At 47.1% G+C, this 24469-nt stretch overlaps 1 long non-coding RNA gene across 1 annotated transcript; it reads left to right on the top strand.

The window, feature by feature from the left end:
• Positions 1-18854: 18854 nt before the first annotated feature.
• On the top strand, positions 18855-23773 carry LOC145503712 (uncharacterized). The gene is made up of 5 exons (XR_014051679.1): positions 18855-18919; positions 20845-20945; positions 23001-23125; positions 23251-23364; positions 23625-23773. It is a non-coding gene; the product is annotated as an uncharacterized LOC145503712 (long non-coding RNA).
• The last annotated feature ends 696 nt before the right edge of the window (positions 23774-24469 follow it).

Raw genomic sequence — 24469 nt, 5'->3', positions numbered from 1 at the left:
TTTCACAGTTGGAGGTTAACATGGATCGTTTTTCCTGACATTTGGAAAATCGTATCTTAACGAAATGTAGTTTAGATTAAAAAAAAAAACCCCACCCAGACATTGGTGGCTCATAACTTTGAAATTTGTTTAACAAATCTGCTGTTCCTTTGGGGTGATGGTAACTGTCTCCTTAAGTAGCATTTCTTCCATGGTCTTTGCTCACCCGCCCAGCCTGCACAGCCCAGCCAAGGTGATGTTCCCAAGGGGCTATTTCCCATCGCATAGTTCTGCTCAAAAAGCTTTGATGGCTCCTCATTGCCTCCAGAAGAAAGCACAATTAGCCCAATCAGGAAGGCCCTCCTGATCAGTCCCGTGGAGCCCTTCCAATCCCACGTACCAGGAGGGGAGCCTCCTAGCAGCTTGGGAGCCTCCTTATTGACCTCTAAAACACCGGGTGCTTCTCAGCTCCCTCATCTCTGTTTCTGCTGCTACATTTCCTAGCATTTCTCTTCCCCCATCCCCTCACCTCCACCCATTATCATTCAGCTCACTCCCTTGTCTGGAACAAGTCTCACCCCTTTTGAGAAGCCTTCTCTGATCAAATCAGCCCTATGTATTTCCTTTCCTCTTCCCTGATTTTACACTGACATCACAGAGAGGCAACCAGGGTATTGGGAAGAGTCACACAGCCCTGGGTTTCAAGCTTGCTGTGTGACCTCAGGTGACTTTCTTAACCTCCCTGATTCTCAGTTTCTTTGTACAATGGGAACTTACCTACCTACCTTACAAGTTTGCTGTTCGGGTTCATGAGACAATTCAGATGAAAACTATTAGCACAACATCTGGCACTTGGCAGGTGTACTCAGAATGATTCTTTCCCATTTTCTGGCACTTACTGCCTTCAAATAATTATATTCATCTGAAGCCCTGCCATGCCTCTGCTCATAAGCTGCTTGCTGTTGGAGAGTGGGGACTCATATCTTTCACAGTGTCTTGCACAAGGTTGATCAATAGACGCTCAGCTCAAAAGTTCCTGAGCAGATGAACAACTACGTGGAAGGAAGGCTGAAGGGCTTCCAGGCAAAGTCCCCAGGAGCCTGTCAAATCACAGCCGACTAGTTCCATGGAGGCTAAGCCAGTGCCACTCAGGCCTTGTGTCAATAGAGCTGATTGAAGTATCTCTCCTCTTTTTCCAGGATGGTCCTGGGAGTCTCTGCAGGAATGACCGAAGTGGAGAAGCTGGCTCCAAAGCATGGCCTATTCCTGGGGTCTCAAAAACATGTTAGCAGTGAGCCTATGGAGAAGGAAATGGCAACGCACTCCAGTATTTTTGCCTGGAGAATCCCATGGACAGAGGAGCCTGGCGGGCTACAGTCCACGGGGTCGCAAGAGTCGGACACGACTTAGCGACTAAACCACCACCACCAGTGAGTCTAACCAGCAGTCTCTTAATCAGCTGATCCAATAGTCTTGCCCACGTTTTCCAGGAAAACCATCTCAGAACACTAGGGTTGCTTGAGGGACTTTAGCTGTTTACCAAGGGGCAGGGAGGAGGACATTTCAGAGATGAGGGAGAATGGAGTCAGGGCAGGAGAGCACCAGGAGGCTGGGTGCCCAGGGTTGGTGGCTGGACTGGGGTCCGGAGGGCGGACAGTGGGGGAAAGGGCTGGGGGAGTGACCTGTACCTTGTCTGCACAGTCTCGTCCTGATGAGCTCGATCGTCCCTCACCAGGCATTGTTCAAATCCCACCCGGCCCCGGGAAGCCTTCCCAGATCCTTCACTCAGAGGCATCCATCCCACGTTGTGCTGTCCTCTCTGGGCTTTTCCTGGCATTCACATGGTGCCTGTCGCCCTCACCAGACCTCAGAACGCTGAGGCAGATGCCCTGTCTAAAGCACTTCTGCCTCTATCACCTCCTATCTAGCACTGTGGGCAGAGAATCTATTGTGTCCGGGGCCTGTACTAAGTACTTGCTATGGATTCTCTCATTCAGTCTTTACAAGAAATGCAGGAGGTAGGAAGTATTTGCAGCCCTATTTCATAGATAAGAAATCTGGGACTAAGAGGTTGAGTGGTTTGTCTCGCATCATACAGCCTGTTATGAAAAGGAGCTGGAATTGGAATCCAGTCTGGCTTTGGGATTTGCAGCCCCACACACCAGGTTATTCTGTCTCCTCCATTGATAGAGGCACTCCACAAATGGCAGTTATTTTCCCCTTACTGTTGTTATTGTAACAATATCAATATTGATGCTGACGATATGCTAATACCTACTGCTACAGCCCTCGACTCCCGCTGCTGCTACAAATATCCACAGCTACTGCTCTCATTGCCCCCTGGCTGAGCTAGGGCCTCTTGGAGGGCCGGAATTGGGGAATCCATCTTTTGTTGCTGTTCTTTCCTTCTGCTGAGATAGCATGGTTGCAGGCATGGGCTCTGAAGCCGGATTCCTGGCTCTGTCGCTCACCAGCTGTGCAACACCGGGCAGGGTTCTTCTCTTTCTGAGCCTGCGTGTGCTCTCTGTAAATGGTGATCACAGTGGCGTGCCTCCCTCGCAGGGCTGTTGTGAGGATGGAGAGGGTTATTACACACTGAGCTGACTTGGAACAACAGATGGCACACAGCAAGAGCTCCGTGTGGTGCCCCTTCCATTCTCCTTCCTTCTCCTCTGCCTCCTGCACCTTCTCTTAGCAAGTTCTCAATGATTCTTACTGGGGAGAAGCGTCAAGAGTGGTCAGCGATGTGCCTGAGAGGTTTGTCTGGGGAACTGGGACACAGCGGTGTGAGGAGCGACGGCTCTCTCAGAAACCATCACTGAGAGGCCAGTGTGTGCTTATGGCGAGCAGCTCAGAGCTTGACCATGATGGACAAGCCAAGGCCATTTCCTGGAGACCCTGGGGTGGGGTGCTGGATGAGATCCTATTGGACGAACCCCTTCTTGAACTGGATGTAGGAGAAGCAGCACTGGGAGGAGCGGGGGACTGGTAGGGATGCTCTTGTGTAAGCCAAGGGAGGGCAGGAAAAGACAGGCAACTGAGCGTGGAGTACGGGGTGGGGGAGGGGATGTCTCTGGGCAGGGTGGGGATCAGAGGGAAGACTAGGAGGTATTTCCTGAAGGATTCAGGGCTGTGGCAATAATTTATATGTAGATGGTAAGGCAAGCCAGGCACAGCATCCCCCACGAGGGGTGGTGGGGAGAGATGAACTTGGCTCTCTGAATCTTTCCAGCACTTGAAATCTCTCTTGCCTCCATGGCAGGACCAAGGGCTTGACATCAGAGGGACCTGGCTTCTAAATCATAGCTCTTTCACCCCAGTGGTGTGATCACAGGGTCTGGGGCAAGTACTCACCTTTCTCTGATCCTCAGTTTCTTCTTCTGTAAAATGGGAACAACAGCACATACTTCACTGGGTTTCCATGAGGACTAAATGACATGATGTTTGTAAAAGGTGTTTTGCATAGAAGACCATAAATAGAAGTCTTTTCCTCCTTTAACCTGATTCTCAATGTGTGGTCCCCAATCTGACAGTACCAGCCTCACATGGGAATTTATCTGATGGGCAGATACTCAGGCTCCATTCTCCACATACTGAAGTTAAAATCGGAGGTGGGGCCAGCACCCCGGGCTTCAATGAGCCCTCCAGGTATTTCAAGGCCGGGAAGTGCAGAGGCTCGGGGAGAAAGGAGAGAACTCATGGGTGGCTGCTCAGCACAGGGGCCAAACATACTCAGCCCTCAAGGTCTGACAGCTGCCCCTCTTCCCTCCTACCTGGGCAAGAGTTTTACCTGAAGAGGTTAATGCTACCGCAGACCTCCGGGAGGTGAAAGGGCCTTGTTCCCCTGGAGGATAGACACATTATGACGGCTTCATTTGATTAAAAGGGGATGTTGATCATTAGTTATGACTCAAATTTCTTCTCTCCCCAGCAATCACTCAAAGTGTTCCCAGATGCTCAGGGGGCGGTTGGTTACCTGCGAACACAACATCCCTTTATATCCCTTTATAACAAGGACGCTCTAGGCCGAGGGAGACTCTAGCGGCCTCCCCACCCCCTCGGGCCTGCCCTGCTGTGTTTGATGGAGTGAATGATGGAAGGGAAACATATGCATTCCAGATTGGACCTGCAGAGTAGGGCTCAGAGAGGCGGCCTGCTTCCAGCAGCAGCCGTGGCGGGGGGGGGGGGGGGGGGGGCGGGGGGCGCACTGCAAGTATTTGTTGGTCCCATGGGGCTAATTATTGACTTTCAGAGGCAAGTAGCCGCCCCAGTTTCGGTGAGCACTGTTGTTTGTTACTGCATAATTAAGCAGAAGGGGGAGCAGCCTTGGTGGGGAGCAGGCAAAGGGAAGGCCAGATGCAAACAGCTCCAGCACTTCTGTCTCGAACACCGGGCACCAGGGGCCAAGGTCAGCTATTCAGCTCTTGGACCCTAAAGGGGAGGGCAGGCAGGAGGAAGCCTTGGGAGCTGGCTTGGAGAAGAGGAAGCAGTCCTGCAGTAGGCAGGCTCGGGTAGCTTTAAAGGATTGCTGCTCCACGTGCCCTAAGGCGGGTTGAGTTTTGGATAAGAACGAGGTATGCTTCTGAGCTCAGGCGGCAGACTGGAATCTTGCATCTGCTACAAGATGGAAAGATAGGATGAGCCTCCCAAGGCCTCTGATGATACAATGATCATTCAAGGAAGTTTGTGGAAGCTGGGAGGTGGCAGAACCCCACCAATGGGAGGAGAGGCAGGGTTTGCTCCACCCTGACTAGGATCCTGAAGCGGGACAGGGCACCAGGGCGCTGAGGCTTTAAGGGCTCTGCCTGACCAACTGTGAGGTGGGAGACAGGAGACCGGAAAACTGAGCTCTCTAGAAGGCTGTGGTTACAACAGCTCTTTCTTGCAAGGAGCTAATGTGTCCTAAGCCCTTGGTGCTGCCTGCTTAAGCCCAGGAAGTCTCAGGCCCTGAATTATGCAGGGAGGGCCTAAAGGCTGACCGCAGGGTGGTGGAGGGAGCCCTGGGGGAAGGGTGAACAGAGGCAGGAGGAAATGGGAAGGGCTAGGGGAATGTTAACCCTGGAAGTCACTTCCCTGTGTCATGGGGCTTGGAAGATTTCAAAAATCTTTGGTTTGAGGATGGCTTGCAAATAGAACAGGAGATTGCAAAGCCCTGGCCTGGGAGTCAGGGGCCCCGGGTTCTAACCAAGCCCTGCCTTTAACTGGCTGTGCCATTGTTGGGCCTTACCGCCTCATCTGTAGAACCAAGGAAGGAAATGAATGTGCTTAAGGACCTGTTTGAAAAGGCTGGTTCCTGGCCTACACTATGGATAGAGAAAATGGAATTGGTGTATTTTTTTAATTTATTTTTTTATTGAAGGATAATTGCTTTGCAGGATTTTGTTGTTTTCTGTCAAACCTCACTCAACATGAATCAGCCATAGGTATACATATATCCCCTCTCTTTTGAACCTCCCTCCCATCTCTCTCCCCACCCCACCCCTCTAGGTTGATACAGAGCCCCTGTTTGAGTTTCCCAAGCCACATGGGAAATTCCCATTGGCTATCTATTTTACATATGGTAATGTAAGTTTGCATGTTACTCTTTCCATCCATCTAACCCTCTCCTCCCCTCTCCCCATGTCCATAAGTCTATTCTCTATGTCTGTTTCTCCATTGCTGCCCTGTAAATAAATTCTTCAGAGAATTGATGTATTTTTTTTCTCCTTAATCCTATTGATTCCCTCTCCCTCGGTTTCACCCTTGGGTGGGAGGTCAGTGTGAAATGAGAGCCATAGAAAGAGGTGGAGGATATAATGCTCAATGGTTAGGGCTGGGGCCACGCAGGCAGCTGGGTTACTGGCTTCCTGGAATAAGCCTCTAGGGGGAGGGAGAGGAGAGACCCTTGAGAATGGAATATTTCCTGCCATAGCAGCAAACAAAGGATGTCAGCGATTGCAGCCCTCCAATGTAAGCCTGCCATCTAGCAGCCACCAGACTGCAGCCACAACCTATGGTGAGCCTGGAGAAAACTCAGGATGTGAAAATACAGGATACTGTCCCCAGATAGCTGAGGAGTATATCAAAGGCATGATTTCAGTGAGCCCAGACTTTTGCATCTTCCCATACATGGAAAAGCACTAAATTCCTTAACTTGGGATAACTGTTCTTTTTTTTTTTTAATTAACAATAATCTTTTGATGTTCCTGATACCTGCCCTTGGTTGCAAAACTCCTCTATATCCTAGCTCTGCCCCCTCACCTCCTCAGAGCAGTTCTTTCAGGGTTACTTGAGATACTGCCTCCCAACTTGAAGTCCTAACAATTCACATGGGAAAAAACGTAACTCTCAACTTTTAGGTTGCGAATATTTTTTTAAGTCGACATCCTTAAAAAAAAAAAAAACATTCGGTGTTGAACCAAATATCTGAACAGGTTTTATTTCCTGCAGAGAAACTCTTCCTCATCTCCCATAGTCAGCTCAAGGAGGAAGGTGGGCATTTGTGGATGTCTTAGAAAGGACTTCCCTGGTGGCTCAGCGTCTGCCTACAATGTAGAAGACCAGGGTTCAATCCCTGGGTCGGGAAGATCTCCTGGAGAAGGAATGGCAACCCACTCCAGTATTCTTGCCTGGAAAGTCCCATGGACAGAGGAGCCTGGTAGGCTACAGTCTATGGGGTCGCAAAGAGTCAGATATGACTGAGCGACTTCACTTTCTTTTCTTTAGGAAGGAAAAGTATATTAGTATCCTGTTGCTGTGTGACAAATTAGCACAAACTTAATGGTTGAAAACAACACAAATTTTGTTATCTTACAATCGTGGAGGGCAGAATTCCAAAATGGATCTCACCGTTGGCTGAAATCAAGGTGTTGGCAGGGATGTGTTCCTTTGGGAGGCTCCTGGGAAATCTCTGTTTCCTTGCTTCTGTCAACTTGACCTTTGTTTTCAGGTCAGTTGATTAATCCGTCTGCTACCTCAATTCCCCTTTGCCACCCAGTGTAACATAGGAACAGTCTCCTGGAATGAGGACATGGGCATCTTTGGGAAGCCGTTGTTTTGCCCAGCAGATATTAATTGGCAAAGAGCAGTGCTAATCCCAGATGCTACAGGCTCCGAGTGAGAGTGGCCTCTTTCACGCTATTTGGTTCCTGGGCAGCCTTCTGTGTTGGGGGCGCCCTCCTCACCCTGATGTGGGCCAGATGCCTTCCCCAGGAGCTCTCTTTCCCACAAGAAGGACTCTTACTACACTGTTGAGCACCCCATATTTTTGTGGCTGCCTAGGCCTATGGATATCTAGAAGTAAACCTTTCCCAGGCTGAAGAAGAGCTTATATTTAAACCTTAACTTTCTGGGGGGCTGTGGGGGTGGTGAGGAGGCAGAAGTGGGGAGGTCTCCAAACTGCAAATGAACGCAGTTCATTCATTCCACAGAGACAGGCTCATATGGGCCCACTGAAATCTGTTAACTCTTTGCCTGCTGTGTGAAGCTTAACTCCCTTTGAAATGTCAACCTCTCAAAACAAGGGGCCATGATTTGCTTACCAATGGTTTTTCCTCAGCTGAATTTATTATCTGAGAGATGCCCTAAATGGTTTCCCAGACTCTGGACCCCTCTTGCTTCTCAAGCCTCTTTTCTAGTTCTTTCCATATGAATCAAACCCACAAACCCTGTATTAGAAGGCAGAACCTTAACCACCAGACTGCCGGGGAAGTCCTCCTCTGGCTTTAGAGGGTGCTTTTGACAAAATGGTCAAACTTCCTCCACAGAACTCTTGTCCGTAGGTGGAAACCCATCTTTATATAGCTAAATTAATTTGAGAGTTCCTTTTAACCTAAATAAAAATGTAGCATGTCCTATTACAGTGGGGAAGAATATTTCCTTTTTTCTTTGGAAAAGAAATGAAACAGTCTGGACTTCTCTGGTGGTACACTGGATACAAATCTGCCTACCAATGCAGGGGACTCAGGTTCGATCCCAGGTCAGGGAAGATTCCACATGGAATTAAACCCATGCACCACAACAACTGAGCCCACACTCCAGAGCCTGTGCTTCGCCGCAAGAGAAGCCACCGCAATGAGAAACCCGTGCACCTCAACTAAGAGCAGCCCCCACTTAGTGCAAATAGAGAAAGCCCACGTGCATCAACAAAGACCCAGTGCAACCGAAAAAAAAAAAGAAAAGGGAGATTGTGTGAGACAGTACGACAGACTCTTGACCGGATCCCAAGGAACTTTGAGTATTGAAATTGAATCTTCTGGTTAATTTGCTGGTGTGGGTTGTGTCCATGGTGTGTGGTTGTTGGGCCAAGGATGTCCCGATGCCCTTTGCATCCTTGACTTTCTCCCCACTATCCCAGGGACAAAACTGATAAGTGAAAGGTTCTTCTAACAGTTCTGCAGCTTTGCTGCTGCTAAATCTCAAACAGGGCCCATTTTTAAGTCAGATGTTCAGTTCTGTTGCACAGCAGCCCAGTCCAAGAGAAATATAATGGGAGCCATATCTGTAATTAAAAATTTTCTAGTAGCCCCATTAAAAAGTAAAAAGAAACAGGTGAATTAATTTTAATAATATATTTTATTCAACCCAACATATCCAAAATATTATCATGTCGACATGTAATCTGTACGAAAAACATTAACGAGATATTTTACTTTCTTTTTTTGTGCTTATCCTTCAAAATCCAGTGTGTCTTTTACACTTTGAGCACTTTTCAATTCAAATGCAAAATTTTTCTTGGCAACACCTGATCTATATTTAGAGTTCACAAAATTGAGTGTTGAAAAAGTAGATTCACATATCCCAATCGTTCCAAATACAGCTAGACGTTTTCTGATAACTGACTCAAGGATCCATTTTAAGTTTTGAATTAATTAAAATAAAATGAAAAGTCCAGCTCCTCGATCACAGCAGCCATGATTCAAGAGCTTCCTGGCATACGTGGCTGGACTGGATGATACGGATTTGAGATGTCACTCTACAGGTACCAAAGCCAACATGTGATTTGGGGCTGGAAGGGGCAGGCTGTGGGCAGGGGTACGCAGAGCCCTCCCCCTACTCCTTGTGTAGCTGCCACAGTGATTCTGAGTCTGTGCCTTACTGCTCTGTGTGATGCTAGCAGTCCTGTTCTGGGCCTTCATTCTCTTGTGTGAAGTCATCAGTTCATACATTCGATAAGATTAGGTATTGGTCTGGATATTGCAGGCTTTCCTGGCGGCTCAGAGGTGAAGAATCTGCCTGCCAATGCAGGAGACACAGGTTTGATCCCTCGGTCAGGAAGATCCCCTGGAGAAGGGAATGGCTATCCACTCCAGTATTCTTGCCTGGAAAATTCCATGGACAGAGGAGCCTGGTGGGCTATAGTCCATGGGGTTGCAGAAGAGTCGGATACAACTTAACGTCTAAACAGCGACAACTGAATATTTTATTGGGTTAAACAGAAGGGTCTTAGTTTACTGAAACACTGGAGGGGATTGACAGTATGTAAGCAAACAGATAAGCATGATCATTTCAGAGACTCCCTGGTGGTCCAATGGTTGAGAATTTGCCTTCCAATGCAGGGTACACTGGTTTGATCCCTGGTCAGGAAGCTAGGATCCCTCACGTTGCAGGGCAACTAAGCCTTTGAGCTGCAACTACTGAGCCCAAGTGCCACAACTAGATAGAAGTGCGTGCAACACAGCTAAGACCTGATGCAGCCAAATAAATAAATAAAATGCTTTTTTAAAAGAGATTATTTTCAATACAACGTCGTTCACATGAAACTTACACAATGTTATAAACCAGTGCCACTCTGTTTAAAGTGTCTTATCCTAAAAAAAAAAAAGATCATTTCAGATAGTGATGATTGTAACAAAGAATTGAAGCTAACCACAGACAATCTATTTGTTGGGCAGATGGAGCAGAAACGTCTAGAGTACGGTCAGGGAGGCCTCTCTGAGGAAGTGTTACTGCAACTGAGGGGAAGTAAAGATGCGAGGGCATGGTCGTGCTAGTCAAAGGAAAGAGTCACAGTGCACAGGCCCAGGGACAGTGTCCAGAACCCAGGTAGGAAGCTGCTGAGTCCATGTCTTGGGGACCCAAGGAGCGGGTTATGGACAGGCTGGTTGGCCTGGGGGACTGGCTCCCCTTGGCCTGAAGGCCCACCCTCTGCCTCTGAGTCCATCCAGTTCCTCCCATAGCACATGTTTGTTGATGGGTTATCATGGCAACAGGGGAAGCACAGAAAAAGTTAATTATCAACAGAATAAAGTGGAACAATTTGGACTTTGGTTTAAAACTGATGAAAACTGTGTCTCTAGTGTTTCTCTCAAGTCCTGGCTGTTTTTTCAGCCTTGGGGCACCTCTGTGTCTCCTGCCTCGGAGTGTAACTTCAAGATAAACTTGCCCCTGAGCTTCAGAAAAACTTGCGATTTCTCTTTCCCACATAGAACACATGTTGAGGGAAGATTCATCCTCCTGGGAGTTGGGGGGTCAGAGGACATTTCAAGGCAGCTGCCGCTCATGCAGGGCCTAGAGTGGGGAGGGCTGTAAGGAGTTCATACTGTCATCATCGCTTTGTTTTTCAAACCCTAATCATGACCCTTCAGTGTTCAACATTGCCAGCTGAGTGTTCAGAATGTCCCAGAGATGAGGAAGGAGGCCTAGGGAAGAAGTTTGTCCAAGATGCTAATTACTAGTGCATGTGACACTAGGAACGCTGATTGGGCTCACAGCCAAGCATGAAACTCAGCAGGGAGGGCGCAGTCCAGCTCTGGAGCTCGCCTGTCCTCTGTGGCTTGGGAGGAAGATGAATGTGACTGCCCAGGTTGAGGAAGTGAACGCTGGTCTAGGGAGCAGAAGCAAAGACCCCACCCCAAACATCAGTTCAGTTCAGTCACTCAGTCGTCTCCGACTTTTTGCGACCCCATGGACTGCAGCACACCAGGCCTCCCTGTCCATCACCAACTCCTGGAGTTTACCCAAACTCATGTCCACTGAGTCGGTGATGCCATCCAACCATCTCATCCTCTGTCATCCCCTTCTCCTCTCACCTTCAGTCTTTCCCAGCATCAGGGTCTTTTCCAATGAGTCAGCTCTTCACATCAGGTGGCCAGAGTATTGGTGTTTCAGATTCATCATCAGTCCTTCCAATGAACATTCAGGACTGATTTCCTTTAGGATGGACTGGTTGGATCTCCTTGCAGTCCAAGGGACTCTCAAGAGTCTTCTCCAACACCACAGTTCAAAAGCATCAAGCATGGTGGGATGTATCAATAGCTGGCTCACTTGTTAAAGAAATATCTATTGAATGTCTACAACCTGCTGGGCACTGCTTAGGACCTGAGGATAGAGCAGCAAGCAATAGCAGTGTCAAAGTCTCCAGTCCTCAATGGGGCCTGTGTTTTAGCTGGGGAATTAAATAGGGTTATAAATACAGTGTTGATGGTCTATTAAATAACTGTATGGATGCTGATGGAAAATAAAACAAGGTGGTGATTGGGGAGTGCTGGTGTATGTGTGGAGTTCAGTTTTAGATGGTATGGCCAGAGACAGCCTCACTGAGAAGTTGACGTTTGAGTAAAGATCTAAAGGAAGAAAGTGTGTGAGCCATGGAGTATTTGTAGAAAGAATGTCTTGGGAAGATAGAGCAGCAGGTGCACAGGCCTTGAGGCCGAACTCACTTGGGGTGTTGAAGGAATAGCAAAGAAGTGGATGTAACTAGAAGGACAGGAGCAAGAAGTGAGTTCAGACAGGTGGTGGGGGCTTGGTGGAGTCGGGGACAGATTGTCTAAGGCCATGTAAAGGAATCAGCTTTGAATGAATAAAATGGAGGCTTCTGAGCAGAGGGTGACATGATCTGGCTTGGGTTTTCAAAAAATCATTTTGGCAGAAACTGGGAGCCTAGGCAACAGGTGTTGCAATCCAGGTGGGAGACGATGGTGGCCCACCCTGCGGTGGTGAGCACTGGAGGTCATGCAGAGCCATCAGTCTGGACACAATTGGAAGGCTGAGTTGATACCATTTCTTGTTGGATTAGATCTTTGGTTTTGGAGAGAGAAGTCAAGGCTGACTTCAGGACTTTAGGCTTGTATACTTGGGTTCTAAGAAATGAAACCAATAAGGTGTGAAGGAATTGGCTCATGGGATCAGGATGCTGACAAATTCAAAATCTGCAGGCTGAAGGTCCCAGGGGCAAATTGATGTTGCAGTTCAAACCTGAAGGTTGTCTGCTGGTAGAATTTTCTCTTGCTTGGGGTAGATTCATTTTTATTCTATTAGCATCACTGACTCAATGGACATGAATTTGAGCAAATTCTGGGAGATAGTGGAGGACACAGGAGCCTGGCAGGCTACAGTCCATGAGGTTGCACAGAGTCAGACACAACTTAGTAACTGAACAGCAATAATGACAACAACAAGACCTTCAACTGATTGGATGAGGCCCACCTACATTAGGAAGGGTAATCTGCTTTACCCAAAGTCCACTCATTTAAATGTAAATCTCATCCAAAATACAAATTCACAGAAACATCCAGAATAATATTTGATCCTGTTACTGGGCACTGTGGCCCAGCCAAGCTGATACACAAAATTAACCCTCATACTTGGCAGCTAGAAGAGTGGTGGAGAGTGTGTTCCACATTTCTTGCCTGTCTTCTGGTGGTCTGATGGCAATCTCTTGCATTCCTTGGCTTAGGGAAGCACTCTGGAACTCTGCCTTCATCTTCACAGGACCTTCTCTCTGAGTGAATGCCTATCTGTGAATTTCCCCTTTTTATAGGGACACCAGTCATATTGATTAGGGGTCTTCCTATTTCAGTATGACCTCATCCTAATTTAGTCCACCTATAATGTTTCCATTGCCAAAGAAAGTCACACTAGTCACATTCTGATGAACTAGAAACTAGGATTTCAACATGATCTGGGAGGGAGCACCCAATTCAACACACCACAGGGTGCTTCGAAAAGAAGTAAAGGCTGTGACAACCTAGAGGGGTGGAATGGGAAGGGGGAGGGAGATTCAAAATGGACGGGATACACACACACACACATATATGTGTGTGTATATATATATATATATATATATATATAAAATTAAGACTTACCATGGAAACCAACACAACATTGTAAAGCAATTATCCTCTAATAAAAGTGTTTTTTTCAAAAAAGAAGTAAAGGACCAGTTGTGACAAATTTTGCAGAAACAGCAAGTAAAATGAAGACAGTGAAGTCACTGTTGGGTGGCTTGACAAGAACAAACTTGGTGGAGTGGAAGAGACCAGAAGGTGCACAGCTCCGCTGTGGCAGAGCTGGTCAAAGCCTGTCCCTCCTCTGTTCTCTGAGCTTTTCACTGCAGTCACTGTCTCTCTCAAGCTCTAAGAAAAATTTTTTAAATCACTTACACACCAAGAAGAAATGATTTGCTAGAGAAATGCAGCAGAGGGCTCTTTAATGATAATGGTATCATCAGGGTCTTTTATCTTAATTCCAAGGTTCAGGGGGACTGGGAGTTTGGGAATAATACCAAGTGGGTGCCAACTTATGCTAGAGTTTCTGGGTTTTGGGGGCCCAGTCTTGTTTCTTAAAAGATTTTACTGCTAATGATGGCATTTCATGGGTAAATAGTGGGTCAGTGGAAGGAGGCATCAAGGTTTCGAAGAAATCCTCAAAATGCTCCCATTCTCTCTTCTCTCTGTTAGAGCTAGGCCTTCTCTGGATCCCTTGCCTGCAAAATGCCAAAACTGTTTTTGGGACCGAGACCCATCCTGCCCCAACTTTGTAGGCATTCCAGCCCGTACTTCTGGGTCATGCTGAACATCCCACCAATCAAGAGGTTGTCTCAACTTTATTTTGGTGTACCTTTCTGATCCTCTTTGATGTTATCCTGGAGTTTGTGTATATGTGTGTGTTCAGTCGCTTAGTCGTGTCTGACTCTTTTGCAACCCCATGGACTGTAGCTCACCAGGCTCCTCTGTCCATGGGATTCTCCAGGCAAGAATACTAGAGTGGGTTGTTATTTCCTACTCCAAGGGATCTTCCCGACCCAGGGATTGCACCCTGGTCTACTGCATTGGCGGGTGGATTCTTGACCACTAGCGTCACCTGGGGAGCCCTATTCTGGAGTCTACTGCTTTCAAATGAACAAAATCTGCTTTCAGAAGCTGCTCACTCTCCTTTAGGATAAACGTTAAGTGTTCGCTCTCCTCTTTCTTGGCGGCATGCAGCCGCAGCCCTCCTTGGGGAATTCTCCATCACCAAGGCAGGTGGGCGTGGTGGAGTCTTGCAGGGCCTCTCTCGTGCCTCAGAACTCACATCAGTGTTCTGGCAGTCAGCCTGTCGCAGGCCCCAGATTTGCACAGATGACAGCCTTCCCCTCCCCCTGCTGGAGTCAGAGGGTGCCCCGCCCTAGAGCATTCCCCCTTGGTGCTCCCAATGCTTCTTCCTGACAGGGTGTGGTCCTCCATTTCCAGAAACCCATTTCCCATCTCCAGTCACCCAGGAGGAGGGCTCCAGATAAACGAGCAGCTTTCTGACACCAGCCAAGCTCACCTTCTACCCTTCTCTTGGTGATGCCCAGACAGGGGAGGCTCCGGGACCCCTTACAAGCCTGTGGGTAATCCACAAGCCGGACCAGTGCCCACTTGTGGAAGTGAGTGACTGTGCATTTGCTGAGGAAGGCTTTCTCTGCAGGATTTTTATTTTTCAAATGTTGGGCTCTCTAAGGCTGGAGTGCTTGAAGAGGGATTAGGATGGTTATCCCCTAGGTCCTGGCTGCTGGGAGAGGGGTAATCATCATACCCCCACATCCAACAGCTGGAGAAGCTAGTAAGGGATTAGGGCAGAGCCAGAATGGCAGAACTTTCCTGACTCTGGACAAGCCGAGAGTCCTTTTGAAAGGCCCAGCCCCTCCATCTGGGTTTCCCCGGGGTCAGGGCTGCCCCATGAGGGGCTGTGGGGAAGAAATGAAGCCTGGTGAGCTTCTCACACTCATGACTGAACTTCTCGCCTCTTTGAGCAGAGGTTTCCCCTGGAGCAAGAGAGATGAGATTTCTTCGAACCCGGGAAACTGGGGAGACCCGTGAAGCTTGCTCAGCCCAACTTCCATGGTGAGCCGAATCCTGGGAGCAGACTGCAGGGTGGCTGCCCTCCAGTGAGGGGTGAGCCTGTACGTGCAGCGTCAGCCTGGAAGCAGCCAGTGCCTCTGCCATCCCGGTGCTGGCTTGGTGCTGGCTTTTCCAAGGAAGCCTTTAGAGGAGGGACGGGAATTGGTGGAGTCCTGGCACTAAGAGTACTGTCCCCGCAGGTGGGCAAGAGTCCCTGCAGGGGTTTCCTTGCTCTGTCCTTCTAGAAGAGAGACCGTTGTCCTGTCTGGGGCCCCGTCTGCTTCAAAATCTCTCAAAGGTCCTGAGAAGTCCTAATGTATTTTTTTTTTTTTTTTTTTTTAAGTTTTAAAAGCCAGTGGGATTTCATGAAAAGAAACTCTTCCAAATGTGGTGAGAGGCCGTCCATCTTGCTGAATGGATGTTTACCTCTTGTGGTGTGAACGAGAAGTGCCATCGCCAATGCCCAAACCACTTCCTTGGCTAGCAGGTACCCCGTTTTCTGCCAGCCGGGACACTGGATACAATCCTTTGAGCCTGTCTTGTGTTTGACCTTGGAATCCACACCCCCTCTCTGCCCCCGTATTCCCCGCAGGCTCTCCCGGCAGACTGAACTTCCCTACAGGCTCACTGGATTGCTGGGATTCAGATGGTACATGGAGTGAGCTGGCTAAGGTCACAGGGGGTGGGAGTGGGCCTGGATTTAAGCTCCATGGTTCCTGACTCCAGGCCCGGCACACCGAGGATGTTCAGCACATGGACTAGCTCAAGTGGTGGAGAAACCCAGTTAGGACACACAGTCTCCTTGGCATCCACTTGGTTCTCAAGGAGGCTGTGCGGTAAGTTAGGCAACACTCAGTTGTCACAGGTACCTATCAAGATGTTTGGCAGTGCAGGAAGGGGACAGAGGGAAGCAGCTGAAGGAGACGCTGTTGGAGCAAAGAGGGTCCTGTTGGAGCCCAGGACCAAGAGAAAGATTAAATGAGAGGACAGAACAACACCTGGACTGCAGTAAGGGCTACAAGAATGTTAGCTAAATAAATAACATCTGTCAGTAAGACACCACTGGGTTTACATGAGAGCTCCGTTTCTCAGCAGCTGAGGACCTGGGACACTGTTTAAGCTCAAATTTACCATCTACACGGTGGGACTCATCATCACGATCCATCCGACTCCAGATGTTGAGTCCTGAGCTCAATGGGAGTGAATGAACACTTGCGACTCTTACACGTGGGGCATGTTGAGGAATAATAAACGTATTCTCCTTTTGATGACTGTCAATGCAAATAATATGGTTGGCCCACTAAGCTGTGGGCCTCATTCCTGAGTTTTCTGGGCACCAGTTTTTCCCACTTCCATCATCTCTTCTCATCCCTGAACTTTTCTGTGTTTGTCCCAAGTGCTCAAATGACTATTATTCACTCTTACTTCCTCAAGCCCTTCCAGATTGTCGCTGTGCGAGGAAAGCTTTCACCATGGGGTAAAAGTAGGAAGGAGAAGGCGGCGGCTTGATCGAATAGCGGTCCCTTCTTCACCGAGAGATGTTATATGCTGTCGGTGGGCAGTGATGCGGGTGTTTTGACACGTGTCAGGTGGTTTTGGTTCCAGAAGGTGGACATCAGAGCAGTGGGACGTGTTTGGATAAATCAGAACCAGTCTGCATCTGAGCTCTTTCTTACAGGGAACAATAGGACATCTCTTCTGTCACTTCTTGTTTCATGTCTGCCCACTCACCAGGGCTGGATCATCCAGGCTGGAGCAAGGCCATCTTCATTCTACTTCTCTAAGGGCAACGGGTCTTCCCAGAGGGCATGTGGGAGTGGAGGAGGTTTTGGGTAGGTGCGGGGTAGAGAAGCAGTTCCCTCCTGGGGTGCTGAGGGCAAGCATCATCATTTCTGCGACTTCAGAGCAGAAATCATTTGGAAAGTTGTAAATTCTGCATATTTCCTTCTCTTCCTCCTTCTCTCCCAGGAAAGTTGTATAAATGCATCCTACAAACCTAAGGTTCCCAGAGATTTGTAAGGAGGGCATTAGACATGCCAATGGGCTCCAAGGCCAGCAGCAGACGGATTTGGGTCAGGTTTGTACCTACAGACCTGATAACAGCCCGTGATAGAGCCAAGCAGAGCAAACCGTTTGGTTATCCTTGCTGACTAGGAGACTCCAGACAGGACCCACTCTGGAGTTAACTGCAGAATTATTTGTGGAAAACACTTTTCTCAGGAGATCTTGATCTCCTGGTTACCCACAGAGCAGCTCTGGTCCAGATTTGCCCATTTATCACCCCAACAGAAATTGAACTGAGCCCCTACTCTTTGTCATGCCCTGGGGCCAAACATGGTTCAATAATCAGAAATTTGTTCTCTAGCAAGAGAGACTAATAAAAAGACAAGTCATTTTGACATAGGTGATTTTTTCAGGTCCAGAAATGTGGCAGGAGATGGAAAATATACTTCTTGGGGCATGGGGTGGTCTTGGAAGGCTTCCTGGAGGAGGCAGAAGAAGCATCAGGGTAGTTAGTTATCCCAGTTTTCTGGGAATGAGGGGTTTCCCAGAACATGGGATTTCAGTGCTAAAAATAGAAATAGTTCTGACAAAAATGAGAAGGGCAATCACACCAGATAGTGGAAAGACCAAGGCTTTTAAAGTTGTAAAGATCAGAGTCTGAATCCCAGCTCTGCTACTAAAAGTTGTGTTACCCTGGTATTAATTATTTAACCACTCTGGACCCTAATTTCATTATCTCAAACATGAGGATATGTGTGTGTGTGTGTGCTCAGTCATTGTCCAACTCTTTGTGATCGCATGGACTGTAGCCTGCCAGGCTCCTCTGTCCATGGAATTTTCTAGACAAGAATACTGGGATGGGTTGCCATTTCCTACTCCAGAGGATCTTCCTGACCCAGGGATTGAACCTGCATCTCCTGCATTGGAAGGCAGATTCTTTACCACTGAGCCATTTGGGAAGCTCGTATATGAGGATATATATGCCACCTTCAAAGGATTCTTCCCAGCCTGTAAGTATCAATGAAGGCAGTTATTTAGATGGAAAAAGCAGCATTTTCAAATGCCAAGCAGAATGCAGTTGGAACAGAGTATGAAGAAGGGTGCGGTAAGAGGTTGGCTGGAGATAGGAGCAGAAGCCAGATTATAAAGGGTCTGAATAGACTCCTAAGGAATTTAGATCTTTTTCCCTTAGGGCAATGGTTAATCACTGAATTAATTTTAGAAGATGAGTAAGGCGATTAGATTCTTGCCTTACCGTGGTTGTCCTGGAAGCACAGGGGAGAGTGGCTGAGGAGCTGGAGCTGAATCTGCAGGGGGCAGGGGGATGATGTAGCAAAGTGATTGGAAACAGGAAGTTATATTCTGAGAAAAACAGGAGAGCTAAGTTGAGGGTTTCAGAGGAAACCATCAGCCAGCTCAGTCAGGCTGGAAGCCCCCATGGTTAAAAGGGATGGAGAGCTTCTCTGCTAAAGTTAGGTGCTGCCTGGGAGCTGTTGCTACATGCCTGGCTGGGTTCTGTGCTTTCCAAACAGATCTGACACCTGGGCGTGTGTGCGTGACAGCTGTGTGCGTGAGGATGACCTCATGAGCTACTTGGGATGTTTGGGGTTCTCTGGTCAATGGGCTGGTCCTTCCTTTTCTCTCCATCTTCTTCCTTGGCTTCATCCCGCATGGGAGGCTTCTTGCCAGTGCTTTGACTTCTCATCATTTCCATGGTGACAGGACAATGGTGTCCCAAACACATGACCTCACTCTGTGGTTATGCAAAAGAGTGAGCTGGAAAGGGAGCTTTGGGGGTTGGAGGAGTCTGGTTGGGACTGGAAACCCTATGGATCAGATGCCCCAGGAGAGGATGGAATAGCCCCACAGTTGAAGTAATTTGGACCAGACCACTGGGAGTGGTCTCAGCCTCCTTAGCAATTTGGGATGGGGGAGGATTTTCTAAAGATGATAATAATCAAAAGAAGTTAAAAAATAAAATGGACTGAATTGACAGACTTTCTATAAATAATTTCTGGGGGGCGGAAATGTATACAATTCATATAAATGACGGAGAAGGCAATGGCACCCCACTCCAGTACTCTTGCTTGGAAAATCCCATGGACGGAGGAGCCTGGTAGGCTACAGTCCATGGGGTCGCTAAGAGTCGGACACTACTGAGTGACTTCACTTTCACTTTTCCCTTTCATGCACTGGAGAAGGAAATGGCAACCCACTCCAGTATTCTTGCCTGGAGAATCCCAGAGATGGCAAGGCCTGGTGGGCTGCCGTCTATGGGGTCGCACAGAGTCAGACACGACTGAAGCGACTTAGCAGCAGTAGCAGCAGCATATAGATGAAAAGATAAAAGACAAATTTGGGAAATTATTTGCAGTAAATAATGTCCAGAGAGTTATTATCTTTAATATGTAGGGAGACAAAGTGAGCTAATAAACAAATTATAGTAATTAAGAAAAACACCCTAACAGAAAAGGTGACAAAGCATATAACCAGAAAATGTATAAAGGGAAAAAGATTCATTCACTCATTTGTTCAGCCTTCCAATAAATTTATAGAGTACTTACTATGTAGCATGCACTACTATTTCAGATGCTGTAGACACAGACACAGACACAGCAGTAAACAAAGCAAGCATCCCTACTCTCGTGTAATTTCAATGCTTTCTGCTATTCTATGTCCTCTTCTGGTTAGTTTTTTCATTTAATTTAATTCCAGTTAAACTCTTCATTCATCTGAAATTATTTTCACTTAAGAGTGAATTGAGAATTTATTCCCCCACTTCAAAAGTTAGCCAGTTGCCATTACTACTAGTTAATTCTTCCTCTTCTCACTGATGGATGCATGATGCCACTTTTTATCAAGTAATACATTCATATAACCTTGTGTTTGGGGCATTACATCCTGTCTGAGTGCTTTATCTAACAACTCTTTTTTGTTTTTTGTTTTTGTTCCCATCACGTGGCATGTGGTATCTAACTTTCAAGACCAGGAATCAAACCCGAGGCCCCTGGGTGGAAGAATGGATTCTTAACCCACTGGACCATGAGGGAAGTCCCTCTGACAATTCCTATGGCAGCCCCACACTATTTTTATCCCTGGGGCTTTATGCCACAGCCGATGGTACAGGCTTTACATGATTGGGGACCATTGTGACAAAGATAACTTGGACCCCATATTGGTTGCTTTCTCCATGAAAAGGCATTCACAGTCTTGTTTAATTTTCTACCTTAATGAATCACTAGTGATTTTCGAACAGTCGCAGAACAAAGAGAACTTATGGTTCACAATTGCCCAGGCTTGTTTCAAGTGTTATCATTGTGTTTCATGTTCTATCATGTTTCTAAAGCTTATGAATTTTCCTCTCTCTGGGACATTAAATCTTTACATGTGGATGTGGCTAGTGGGGCCTGTTGTGTGCCTTCTCCCACTGCTAGTGTGAGGAGACAGCCCCCATGAGAACATGGCCTGCAAGCTTCGCTGTTCCCCTCCTGTCGTGTGTAACCCTTCTTGAAAAATGGTGGGGAAAGAATTTTTTTAAAAATCTGTTTTTCTCCTGAAAACATGCTTCTTTTTTCAAATCTCCTTATGTGTTTCACAGTAAAGTTTTTAAAAATATTTTTAATAGACCTTGTGTGTTTTCTCATTAAGATTATTTTTAGGTTTATTATTATTTCTCTGCTCGCTTAAACAGAATTCTCCCCACCCCCATTGTATTTTTTAATTAACTTTTAGCTAGCTTTTTTGGGATATAAGTAACCTATCAATTTGTGCATTTTTAACTTGTCATTATTCACCTTAGATCAAACCAGTTAATCCAAAAGGAAATCAACCCTGAGTATTCATTGGAAGGACTGATGCTGAATCTGAAGCTCTAATACTTTGGTCACCGGATGCAAAGAGGTGACTCACTGAAGAAACCCTGATGCTGGGAAAAATTGAGGGCAGGAGGAGAAGGGGGCAACAGAGGATGAGATGGTTGGATGGTATCATTGACTCAATGATACTCATGAGTTTGAGCAAACTCCAGGAGATGGTGAAGGAGAGGGAAGCCTGGCATTCTGCAGTCCATGTGATGGCAAAAAGTTGGACATGACTTAGCAACTACACAACAAAACTGTTATTAGTTTTGGTAGCTTTTCTCCTGGATCGATTGATTGATAGTTTTTGTAGAATATAGTATCTTCTGCAAAGAATGATGATTTGATCTCCTGAATTTTTAAAAATATCAAGTTTCTGCTTCATGCTATTAGCTAGAAATAGTCATGATAGTGATAGAAGTCATCCTTGCCTTTATTCTATTTTTAATGTAATTGTACCTCCTGTTGGGCTTTCCTGGTGGCTCAGATGGTAAAGAATCCACCTGCAATGTGGGAGACCTGGGCTTGATCCCTGGGTTGGGAAGATCTGGAGAAGGGAATGGCTACCCACCCCAGTATTCTTGCCTGGAGAATTCCATGGACAGAGGAGCCTGGCAGGCTACAGTCCATGGAGTCGCAAAGAGTCGGGCACGACTGAGGGATTTTCACTATCACTAGTATCTCTTATTGCTTTTTCTGTGACATATTGATGTAGAGTAGAATATACTTCTGAATGTTAAATCATCATTACATTCCAGGGACAAACATAACATTAGTCATAATGAATTATTCTTTTAATAGCCCTTGGATTTGATTTATTGGTTTTTTATTTAGGATTTTTGAATCTATACTCAGAAGGAGGATTTGTCTGTATTTGTATGTATGTGTATATGTGTGTATGTGTGTCCACACACATACAGTACCACATATATAACATTATACATATATTTGTATATTATCATTCCTAGGTTTATCGTAAAATTATGTTAGCCTTGTAAAAGGAATTGGGGAGTTTTCCATTTTTTTTTCTCTGCTTTAGAACAATCTGGAAGAATTCATCCATAAAACTGAGCTTGCATAAAGAAAATTCTTTATAAATAGTTCTCTTCTATAGAGATAATTCTTCCACAATATTTTTCAACTTCTCTCATGGTTGATGGTCTATTCAGAGAATATTCTTCTTGAGTCAATCTTGGTAACTTTTAGATTCTTAAAAATTGTGTATTTCATCAAGATATTCATGGTAACAAATACTGCTGTTCTTACTGAACACCCTAGTCCTGGGTTTTACCCTAAAAGTCAGTTTACCCTGATTTTCCTTGGAGCAGCTGAGGCAGACTAGAAATTTCAAAATAGAGTGACTGATTGCTAATGGAAAAGAATAGGGAAAAATGGCACAGAGGATTCCAGTAGCCATGGCTCTCACAGCACATCCTCCAAGTCCATAGTTTCTGATCTCTGTCATCTGCCTTCTCGTCCTAAAGGGCTGGTGATTTCTCAGACACGGTGCCTAAATTTTTCAGTTTCTAGTTCTAGGTGGATTCCAGCCAGAAGATTCTGTCTTAATAAAGGCATTTCCTCATGGGCATCTTAACATTCTTGTGGCCAAGTCACTTGCCAGTGGTACTCTGAGCCCCCCTTTTTTAGCCCCTCTTTCTTTCCTCCTGGTCTGCAGAGTGAGGACACCCCTCTCCCTGTAGGTGAGAACCACCCCCACACCAAGGGAGGGAGCGCCCTGCGGGAGCCCTTAGGACCTTCTTCACTGAAGAGGTAGATTGCTCTGTGAGGGGCATATGATGCTCTCCCTGTGAGAAGAGAAGAAGGGATGATGAAAGGGAAGTTCAAGGAAGAGTCATTCTGCCCCTGAGTCTGGGCTGAAGATGTGTGTAGGACAGGTTGGGGCACAAGGGTGAAAAAGTGAAATGAGGCCAGGTTGTTCTGAAGGCCGTGCATTGTAGCTAAAGGAGCGTAGCTTCCTGCAGGAAGAGACAAACGAATGAATGAATAAAGGTTGCCCCAGTGTTTCATTTTCTAGTAGTGGTCCCTTAAGGGTGGAGTCTGAGTAAATACCCTGCTCCAGGACTCAAATCTCTTTCAGCAGAATTTCTAGAAGGGGAACCAGGGCAATGGTGAAGACCAGAAGCTTCCACCACACCTCTGAAGCAAATTCCCCTGCTTTTACGGTCTTCCCTCTACACCTGTCTGTGCGATTTGGCCCCTGAAGTAAGTTTATACAGCAAAGTGTCTATATGCGACCCGGAACTGTAGAGATGGTCCAGGGCAGACATTTTGTGTTAGAGAGGAGAAAAGTGATGCTCAGAGAGCTAAACCTTTCCTTCTGCATTTAGGTCGTGCAGATGTGAAGGAACTAACATGAGAATGAGGACTCTTGAGCCCTAGTGCATGGCTTCGGCACTGCTTAATAAGAAGTGCTTGCATGCTGCCGGCCCTGCATCTCCTCGGTAAGTGCGGCCAGAGCCTCTTGGCCCCAGCCTCCCAGGGCAGCTGGTGGGGAGCATACCTACAAGGACAGGCAGGGCTGCCTCAGGCCTAGTGACTTCTCAGGGAGCCCTGCCTGCCCCCAGACCTCCCTTGTCCTCCTCAAGGATTCAGTGAGGCTCCCCTTGGCACCACTGGTGCCACACAGCTGCCAGCTGCAGAGAAACGGGTCAGGCATCTGGGGTGGTGGGGTGTGCTCAGTCTGGAATTGTACTTTTCCCAGAAGGCCATGGCCTACTTGAACTGGATGTGGAAATGAGCTATGGCTGCCTGAGGATAGACGCGTCCTTCCTGCACAAGGCCATGGAAGCCAAGCTGGCCCTCAGCAGGCAGTGGGGCCTGGGTGCTACCTTCAGTAGAAACTGGTTCCATTATCATGGGCATCGGCTAATTTATGACCACATCTTCAAGCTTGTCTGACTCCATTCAGGCCACTGAGAGAGGAGGAAAAATCAAACCCAGGCAGTGGGTCAGCTCTAGGAACCATGGCCAACACTTCCTGGTAGCCGTTACTGAAGTAGGTATGAGTGTGTGTATACGTGTGAGAGAGAGAGGTTGATTGGCTCACACACTGATGGGAGAGGTTAGGCGAAGTTTTCCTGGGTATCAGCCTCCCCAGGGTATCTCAGGATTGACTTTATGCTGAGTGATTGACAGGGACTGGACTAAGAGCTGAAGCAGGCCAGAGTTTAGGATTTCTCTTCCTGCATTTCAGCATGTGTCTTTGGTAACAATGATGAAGTTCAGGATGAACACAGACCCAAGTGCTAATTTTATGTGTTTTGTGCCAGTGACACACTCTCTCCATCTCGGAGTGGGCTGCAATCACAGGCAGCCTTGGACACGTGTGCACCGCCTGTCGCAGGCATCTGACAGCTGGAGCCCATTTGTTAGAGGCAGACACAGGGCAGGGGGGATCTGAGCTGGCCAGTGAGAGGGCATGTTGCTGGCTGGCTGGCCCAGCTGGAGCCTTCGTTGGCAGTAAAAGGGTTTTAATGTGGCCAAAGTAAGTGTGTCATCAGGCTGAGAACAGAGTGAAAGGGATTAAAGATCTAAAATATCACTTGA

This window comes from Giraffa tippelskirchi, chromosome 4 (assembly GCF_054371585.1).
Source record: "Giraffa tippelskirchi isolate mGirTip1 chromosome 4, T2T-mGirTip1v1.2.pri, whole genome shotgun sequence".
NCBI lineage: Eukaryota > Metazoa > Chordata > Mammalia > Artiodactyla > Giraffidae > Giraffa > Giraffa tippelskirchi.
Note: the sequence above shows the minus strand (reverse complement) of the source record. Positions and strands in the feature narration are given on the sequence as shown.